Source organism: Varanus komodoensis, unplaced genomic scaffold, assembly GCF_004798865.1.
Source record: "Varanus komodoensis strain SLA01 unplaced genomic scaffold, ASM479886v1 scaffold11, whole genome shotgun sequence".
Taxonomy (NCBI): domain Eukaryota; kingdom Metazoa; phylum Chordata; class Lepidosauria; order Squamata; family Varanidae; genus Varanus; species Varanus komodoensis.
The window spans coordinates 23,520,821-23,529,163 of NW_025335317.1; the positions used below are offsets into that span (position 1 = coordinate 23,520,821).

The window sequence follows — 8,343 nt, forward strand, 5'->3', positions numbered from 1 at the left end:
TAGAATTCTTTATTTAGCTCTTCCCATTTGAAAGCAATGGAAAGCTCCAGAATGTGGCCAAATGTACAGAATGGCTGTCAGGTATTCAGTGTACTCTTCAGCCTTGTTTAAAATCCATAAAAATACCAATCTAACATTGTTAATACACTCACAAAGGATAAAAAACACATCTGGGAAGGGCACATGATTACATCAGAGACACAGTTAAACCAGATTCTAGTTACAAGAAATTCTTGTTTCTTATAAGCAATATGCCCATATTACATTTCTCTTCAATATAAATATTAACATAAACAATACTTTAATGGACACATCACTGCTTGGAAATAGCTGAGTGTTGGGGCATACTATGATTAAAAATTGAATCTGAATGGAAAATAATGTGAATGGAGTTTGACAAGACAAGGAATTAGAGGCAAAACTACAGCTGCACTGTGACTGTCTGCCACTCTGTTACATGAAACTGTTAGTAGGAAGGTTTCTTCACTAAATCCATATATGGACACTTCCCAGGAAAATCCTAAATCAATTAAAACATAGAAGATAAAGCAGTCACTCGTGTCAATGTCTTTGTGGCTTCCAAAGTTCAAAAAAGATCCATTTATATAAAAAATGGGTTCAACACGCAAGGCATACCAATGGGATGCAATGTGGAGAACTAGGAAACTAAGCAAGTGTACCCTGGACTGCAAGTGTACCCTGAAGTGCTTATCTTGAAAATGAATTCTATCCAGCTCAATATACGTGAACATACTTTCAAGTGAACGTATTTAGGATTAAGACACATCACACTTAGTGCCTTTAAAATCAATGAGACCAAAAGTCAGGATTAAAGTAAGTTATAGCACTAATAATAAGAGTGAAGAGCTTGAAAATATGTGGACTGCATATAAAAACCCTAAGACATCTGATTGTTGTTTAACAAGATCTCCCAGGAACCAGAGAATGAGGCTTCAAGAGTAATTTGAAATAGGCCTCTGTCATTCCCACATGAAAAGATGTCGTGAGTGCTTCCTCTTCTTGGTGCCCATTTGCACAGCGTTCTCCAGTGAACACTATGTACACTGTGAGGCTTCTAAACATCTCTTTCCTGTAACCCAGGCCCCCAAATTGTGACAAAAGTCACTCCAAAAACTTAGTTCTGAAAAAGCAAGTTCAGGAGCCTAGTGAGGAAGTGGGGGTGCGAAATCCCAGCATACGCACATGCAACCCCTTTGGTGGGATTCTTTGTACTACAGCAGATTTCTAACCATTTCTCAGGGGTGTGTTCAGTTTCATGTGGGTGTCTATCCCATTTAAAACACCATGCCAGATGAAAACTAGAAAAGTTACACTTACCGCTGAAGTGTAATTTATTACTAAAGTGACATCCTTTGGCACTACTTTAGCAGTCCTGCAATAGGGTTGCAGGTAGACTCAATAAGGAAATAGATGAGACTGATTTTCTGGCTGAGGAGATATTTTTAATATTTAATATTTTTCTAAGTTGTCTGGCAGACATTGCTGCCCTATTAATCGCTTTTGCAGCCAAGTGGGAGACAGGTAGTACTGAACAGTAAACCGCCAGATGAACACTTCCAGTTTCTCCAGATGAATTTAAAGACCTATTCCAAAGCAAGTATGAACTTCCTGCTTAATGATTATAGGCTGAAAAGGTTACAGTGCTTCACTAGACTTTTCAAAAACATTGGAGGGGGAGGTTTTAAAAAAAAACAGTAAAACTTGCTTCTATAAGTTGTCTGAGTGGGAAGAGAGACAACCAAGTTAGTAAACATGTCTTTATAAGACAAAGGTATGGGGACAATCAGACTTTGACACAACTTCTTTAGAACTCTATGACCATTCAGGTAAATGATACAGCTTCATTTTAGATGCTGTATTTTTAAGAATAAGAGCACATACAATAAATTTGTCTAACCAAGGATATAACCCTACATAAGATAGCAGTTCCTAATCAAAAGAATGCATGATCACTTTGGAACCAATACATCATCCAAAATTGACTCCATAAATTTTATAGAGATTCTGATAACAGATTCTGCTTTAGGAAGTCAAGAATGATCATCAATATCTATTTAATTATTGACCTGATTTGCATAACACAACAACTCATGGTGGCTTCATTTACCCATGGGAACTGCCATACTGTGCCAGGTATCTGCAGGTGTCATTTTTGTATGGTGCCTGGGGGTACCTGGTTGGCCTTTGCTTGTGGTATATATATGCACAAAATGGCACCCACAAGCACCTGGCAAAATGTCATGATGTGCAAACAGGCTCATGCAACTTGTTCACAAGATCAAAGAAACCCACATTACCAGCTGGGATCTGAATATTCACTGCCCATCTGTGACTTGGTGTGATGTATGAATCCAAGTGGCCAACTAATGTGCAGGTTAAACAATCATCAGAAGAGGCTTTCTGTTAAACAGCCATGGTGAGCTGTTTGATCCTGTCATGTCACGTCATGTCATGCCCTTATGATCCACGTACAGGATGCTTTACAGAGAACCAGTGGGCAGGTCTCATCCATAATGAGACCTCCATCTAGATTTTAAAACATGGGAGGAACCACAGGGGAAGGGGGAGGCAGGGTGTAAATGGAGCTAATGATAAAGAATATTTATCTCAATTGCATGCACTTAGGCTTAGTTACCCAAGTTACTTTAGTTACCATCACTTGGATATACATCTTAAAGTGATGAGTGGCTTTCAGATTGTGGAAGAAGCCAAGAGCAATGCTGCCAAGAGGCCAGACACTTTCACTAGGCTGGTTTCCTAGCAGTGTCATCCAAGGTAGAATAGTCAAAGCTGACACCAGACTAAGATGTATCCACTGTCTTAAGGAGCAACACTCACTTCAGCAGAGCTAAATGGGCATTTCTAATGGTGAAGGGTAGCTATTGGGCAGCAGTGGTAGTAGAAGGCAACCCTTGTGGAGGACATTTCTCAGGCAATGGCAGCAACACCAAAGACAACTCTGGTTGGTACTGTCCAGAAGGTGGCAATGGTAAACCACTGCTGAATGTTCTTACTTGTAAATCCTACGATGAAATAAACCAAAATGAAACAAGAGATAGTGCCAGAAGAGGAGACTTCAAGCTCAGAAAGCACTCAACCAGCTTTCTGGGGAAGAGGCAAGGACAAGTATAACTAGCACTGTCACTAGCGACACAATTAAATCAAAACCTAAAGGAAATCTAGTGACCAACAAACATGCAGAGAGATGAAAGGAAAGTCTGATGCTGCACAGCACATACAATTGGAACATGGAACTTGAGAATCAAGGCAAACTAGAAACTATAAAGCAAGAAATGGAATGTTTATGCATTCATACTTAATGTAAACAAACTAAACTGGACTGAAATGGGACTTTTTCATTCAGACAAGTACATAGTTTTACTCTGTAAATGATAAATTCAGAAGAAACGGAGTGGCTGTAATAAGCAGGCTAGAAGTAGCACAGGCAGAAGAGAGGCTATCATATAAAGTCTGACCAAATAATATAAATCAGAATTCTATCAAATAATGAATATTCAAATATGCACTGCAACAGCAGATGCAGAAGAAGAAGAAATTGAAAACTTACAGGAAAAAATTGGATGTGCTTGAAACAAGGTGCTGGAGGAGAGCTTTGCAAATACCCTGAACTGCTAGAACAATGAACAAGTGGGTCCTGATCAAATCATGCCAGAATTTGTCCTCAAGGCAAAACTGATGAACTTGTGACTATTGTACTTCTGCCACATCATAAGAAGGGAAAACTCCCTGGAGAAGATACTAATGCTAGGGAAAGTCAAAGACAGAAGAAAAAGAGGAAGACCAAAATGTGAGGTGGATCAATTCCATAAAGAAGCCACAGCCTTGAGTTTACAAGAGCCGAGGACAGCATACTGTGGAGGACATGCCTTCGAGAGTGGGATCAGCAGAAGTTGGAGATCACTCAACAGCACCTGAGGAGGAGGAGGAGGAAGAGGAAGAGGAAGAGTCCAGCAGCAGCAGCAGCAGCCTTAGTTTCAGCCCACAGAGCACATTCAGCCCTTTGTTATGGATCTTCCCTGAGGCCCATCAGAGCCTTTGTCCTCTCCCACATTCCTTCTGCTGCCACTTTTCAGCAGTTACTTGAGAGAGAAACTATGAAACAAGGTGAGCTGCAGCAGTCCCCTCTTCTACCCAGCCTGGCTTGGCCAAGGGTTCAAGTTCTTGTTCCTGGCACATCCTCCTCCTCCACATGTGTCCCAGCCCTGCAGTAGGGTATGGGAAGTGGAGGGATGTGTCAAAGGCTTCACAGGAAGAGTGGGTTTTGAAGAGGGATTTGGAGAAAGGAAGAGAAGTGACATCACAGAGTTATACTGGAGGACTAAGATCAGCAAGGGAAAAGGGGGAGAGCTGTGTGAGGGCGTAGAATCCTTTGTACAGTAGTGGGGATGGGTGTGCCAATAGTGTAGGCATGTACATGTTAGGGGAGGGGAGGGGAGGGGAGAGGAGAGGAGAGGAAAGGGATAATGTGTGTCAAATTCACAGATTATTTTGTTATTAAGGACAAGGGCAGACTAGAAGTGAGGGTAAATTTGCCCCAGTTTTGATGACTAGACATCTCAGCAATGAGCATCATATACATTCAAAATGTCTGCATTGCCTTGCTACTTAAGAGTCTTTTCAGGCCAAATGCAGGCCTGAAAAGATCAGAACTCTATTCTGATCTATATCTAAGTGATTATATATAGAGCTGTGTGCCTGTGTAAAACAGGCTTAAGGTCCTATTCAGAATTAAAATCTACTTTATTTTGAAAGGCGATTACTGTAACAGAGATTGAAATATTATGGGATCATACACACATGCATACACAGCATCTGGTTTGACTTAAGAGAACTATTTTATACCTGGATATCTACATTCACTTCTATGAGCACCTGTCATCATTACCACTCTAATGAAAAAATGTCAGTGTCAAAAATAACCAGAAAATGCAGCTTCTGGACAAAAAAACCTGCCAGTCTTGTAGATTTTCATCTCTATGACTACCATGCTATAAGTGATGGAACAGCTCAAGGCTCCAGTTTCCTCAATGTACTGAAGCAGCCATCAGGAGCCATGGGGGAAAGTACCCAGTAGTGACTAAACTGTGAAAAAAAACAATTCAGTCTTTCCTGTGATCATTTTTGAGGCGCACTGGTTTGCCTGACTCACCACACAATGTAAAGTTAACTCCCATGTAAACAAGGCTAAGCTGGAATGTGTGGTTGAGAAACAAATATGCACACAACCATAGCAGAAGACAAAGGCAGGAGTAGATAATGTGGAAACAGATGGTGTCCTTAAAGATGATAATCTGCTGGCGACTTTTCTTCAAAACTGAATAATCCTGGCTTACCTCAGTCCAGGATGTTTGTTATCAGCAACAACTACACTGTGAATGACCTGTTACTAATGGGATCCACACTTTCTGCATGTAATTTTCTGCTGACTTCCCTGTTTATAATTCTCTTCACCTATCACCCAACTACCATACAGACTATATGTAGATCTGAAACACACCGTATTTTTCCAGGTACCTGATGAAGTGGGCTAAAGTCAATGAAAGCTTTTCCCAAAATAAATTTGTCAATTGTTCAAGGTGCCACAAGATTCTTTGTGTGTGTGTGGGGGGGGGGGGTGTCTGCTTAAAAAAGGGATAACTGGCTGAATAAACTGCTAAAATTGGAGTTTCAGCCACACCAGATATGGAATTTTCTAGTGATTTCATAAAATCACAGAACAGTAGAGTCGGAGGGGGCCAAGAATGCCATCAGGTCCAACCCCCTGCTGGTGCAGGCCTCCAAGTTACATCATCCCACTCAGATGAATGTCCAGTTTCATGTCAAATGCCTCCAGCGTGAGATATCCCATGACCTCTCTAGGTAATTGGTTCCATTGTCATAGTGGTCTAACAAGAATTTTTTCCTGATATCTAGCCTGAATCTGGTTTGCTGCAACTTGAGTTCATTACTTTATGTCCTGCACTCTGAGAGGAGTGAAAAGAGATCTTGTCCTTCCTTTGTGACTGCTTTCAGGTTATTTCAAAACATGAAATTACAAGCTCATGTTACAGGAGGCCAAGTTCCGGCTGAATATCAGGAACAATTTCCTGACTATTAGAGCAGTATGACTTAGAATCCTACACCCAATTGCCCTCTGGTGCCTTCCAACTCTACTATTTTTTGATTCTATCATTCTAAACTCCGCAAAGCCAGGAAATTGAAAGCTAACAGGGCTCATGCCTTAACTGATGCGCACCATATTCCATGACATTGCAGAAGGTCACAAATTTCATTTGTTTACAACCTCCTGCACCTACACGTCTCCTCGGGCTTTCAGACCTATATCCAGGAGGGGATGATGGAGTGCCTTGGCCCAGCAAAGAACCTCTGGTCCTGTATTACTTTATGAAGCATCTGAACCTTGTTGGATTGTTTGTGACAACTGCCAAAAAGGCCCTGTCCTTCATGTCCTCCATTCTAATTGTGGTCAGTAGCATACAAATGAACAAGAACTTTACAGCAGATCTTTATGCTTGCACAGAGTCATACAAGAACAGGCAGTTCTCCATGGAATTTGCCCCAGAATCAAGACCCACATTCTGAATTAACTATAGACAACAGGGAGCCAGTAAAGCTGGCATAGAATAGGTAGAATATCTAAATACCTAGTCTCTTCCACCCTCTACCATCTAAGCTGTTTTATTTACACTGGCTGAAGTTTTGGAACCATCCCTGAAGCGCTTTCCAGTGCTCTAGTCTGGATACAACCATAGCATAAATAACTGGAGTAAAATTTGCCTCATGCAGATAGGGTTGTGGCTGATGCACCAGTTTCCACGGAGAAAAGATACCCCATGCCTAAATTGGAAACAAGCATCTTTCAGAGTGGGTGTTTCCAATTTAGGCATGGGGTACCTTTTGAAAAGGCTGAACACCCTCTTGAAAAGGCTGAAAACCTCTGTGGTTACTATGTTCTGTTACCAGTTTCCTCCCTCCCTATTCACTGTAATGATTGCAGAGTTTCTGCAAGTTGATTTTACAGTATTTATCATTATTATAAGTTGCATGGCACAGAAGAGGTTTGTTCTACCAGAATGGCAGGATAAAAAATGTAATGATTAGAACAACACTAATACAGTGTCATATTGTCAACCAAAACATATCCCCAGAGATTTCTATTTATGCACTACTACTCTTTTACTACTGGAGATATTCTCAGAAAAACTCAGGTCCTTCTAGTTTTTCCTTGTGCTTTCCTGTAACATTAATTTGTTGGATGGAGTAAAAAAAAAATTTTTTTAATAACTAATGCTAAAGACCTTTCTTTTGTATTTTTTGGTTGCATTTTATTATTATTTTAATGCATTCTATTTTTTATTGTGTTTTTACTGTATTTTATCTTACGGTTGTGAGCAGCCCAGAGGAGCTGTGGCACAGTCAGGTGCCATATAAATGTTTTGAATGAACGAATGAATGAATGAATATAACTTAAAGGATAGTAGAGCTGCCACAACTAGGACAGACAGAAGGCATGAGCTTACATGCAGATGAACAACTTTGGCCATCCCATTGAGAAATACACGGCCGTGAGGTCCTTTTTCAAATGAAGCTTCTTCTATTTTGCCTTATTCAAGCAAGCCACATTCTGCTAGTAAGTTAGTGAAGCTCAACAACTTCCAGTAAGTGTCAGTGCAGCACTTGAGCAAACAGATGCTGAAAAGCTGGTTTGAGAGCCACAGCAGTAACATATGTATGGATATAGCTAAAGGAAATTTCCCTGGATATCAAACCATCACTTGAAAAAGAGAACCAGTGTTGACAACAAGATATTAAGAAGCATTTTTAGAGCGCTCCATCCTAAAAACTTTTCTGAATTTCTTTGCTGAAGAGGAGACTCAGAGGGGATATGTTGGCAACATACAGGTATGTGAGGGGATGTCACATGGAGATGGGTGGAGACCTGTTCTCCCCTGTAGAGGAAGGCAGGACATGCTCCAATGAAGCAAAGCTCAGGGAACCAAGGATCCATTTAGATGCCAGGAAGCACTTCCTGACAGTTAGGACCCCGAGGGTGTGGAATGGGCTTCCACGAGAGGTCGTTCAGGCCCCCATTGGTGAGGGTGTTTAAAGATAGGCTGGAAATGCACACGGTGGGCATGTCGTTAGCAGAGCCAGCTGGTGCCGGAAGTCAGACTAGATGGCCAGGGAAGCCCCTTCTGACTTGCTCTGTTTCTGTTTTTCTCCATCCTCACTTTCCTGAAGCTAAGCTCCCACATAAATACAGGGTGTCCCAAAAAAATTGACACCATTGGCTATGTTGTT

At 41.1% G+C, this 8,343-nt stretch overlaps 1 protein-coding gene across 5 annotated transcripts in view; it reads right to left on the bottom strand.

Moving 5' to 3' along the window:
- SGMS1 (sphingomyelin synthase 1) overlaps positions 1-8,343 on the bottom strand; it is an 83,113-nt gene that overhangs the window by 16,209 nt on the left and 58,561 nt on the right. The gene's annotated exons all lie outside the window — the stretch shown is intronic.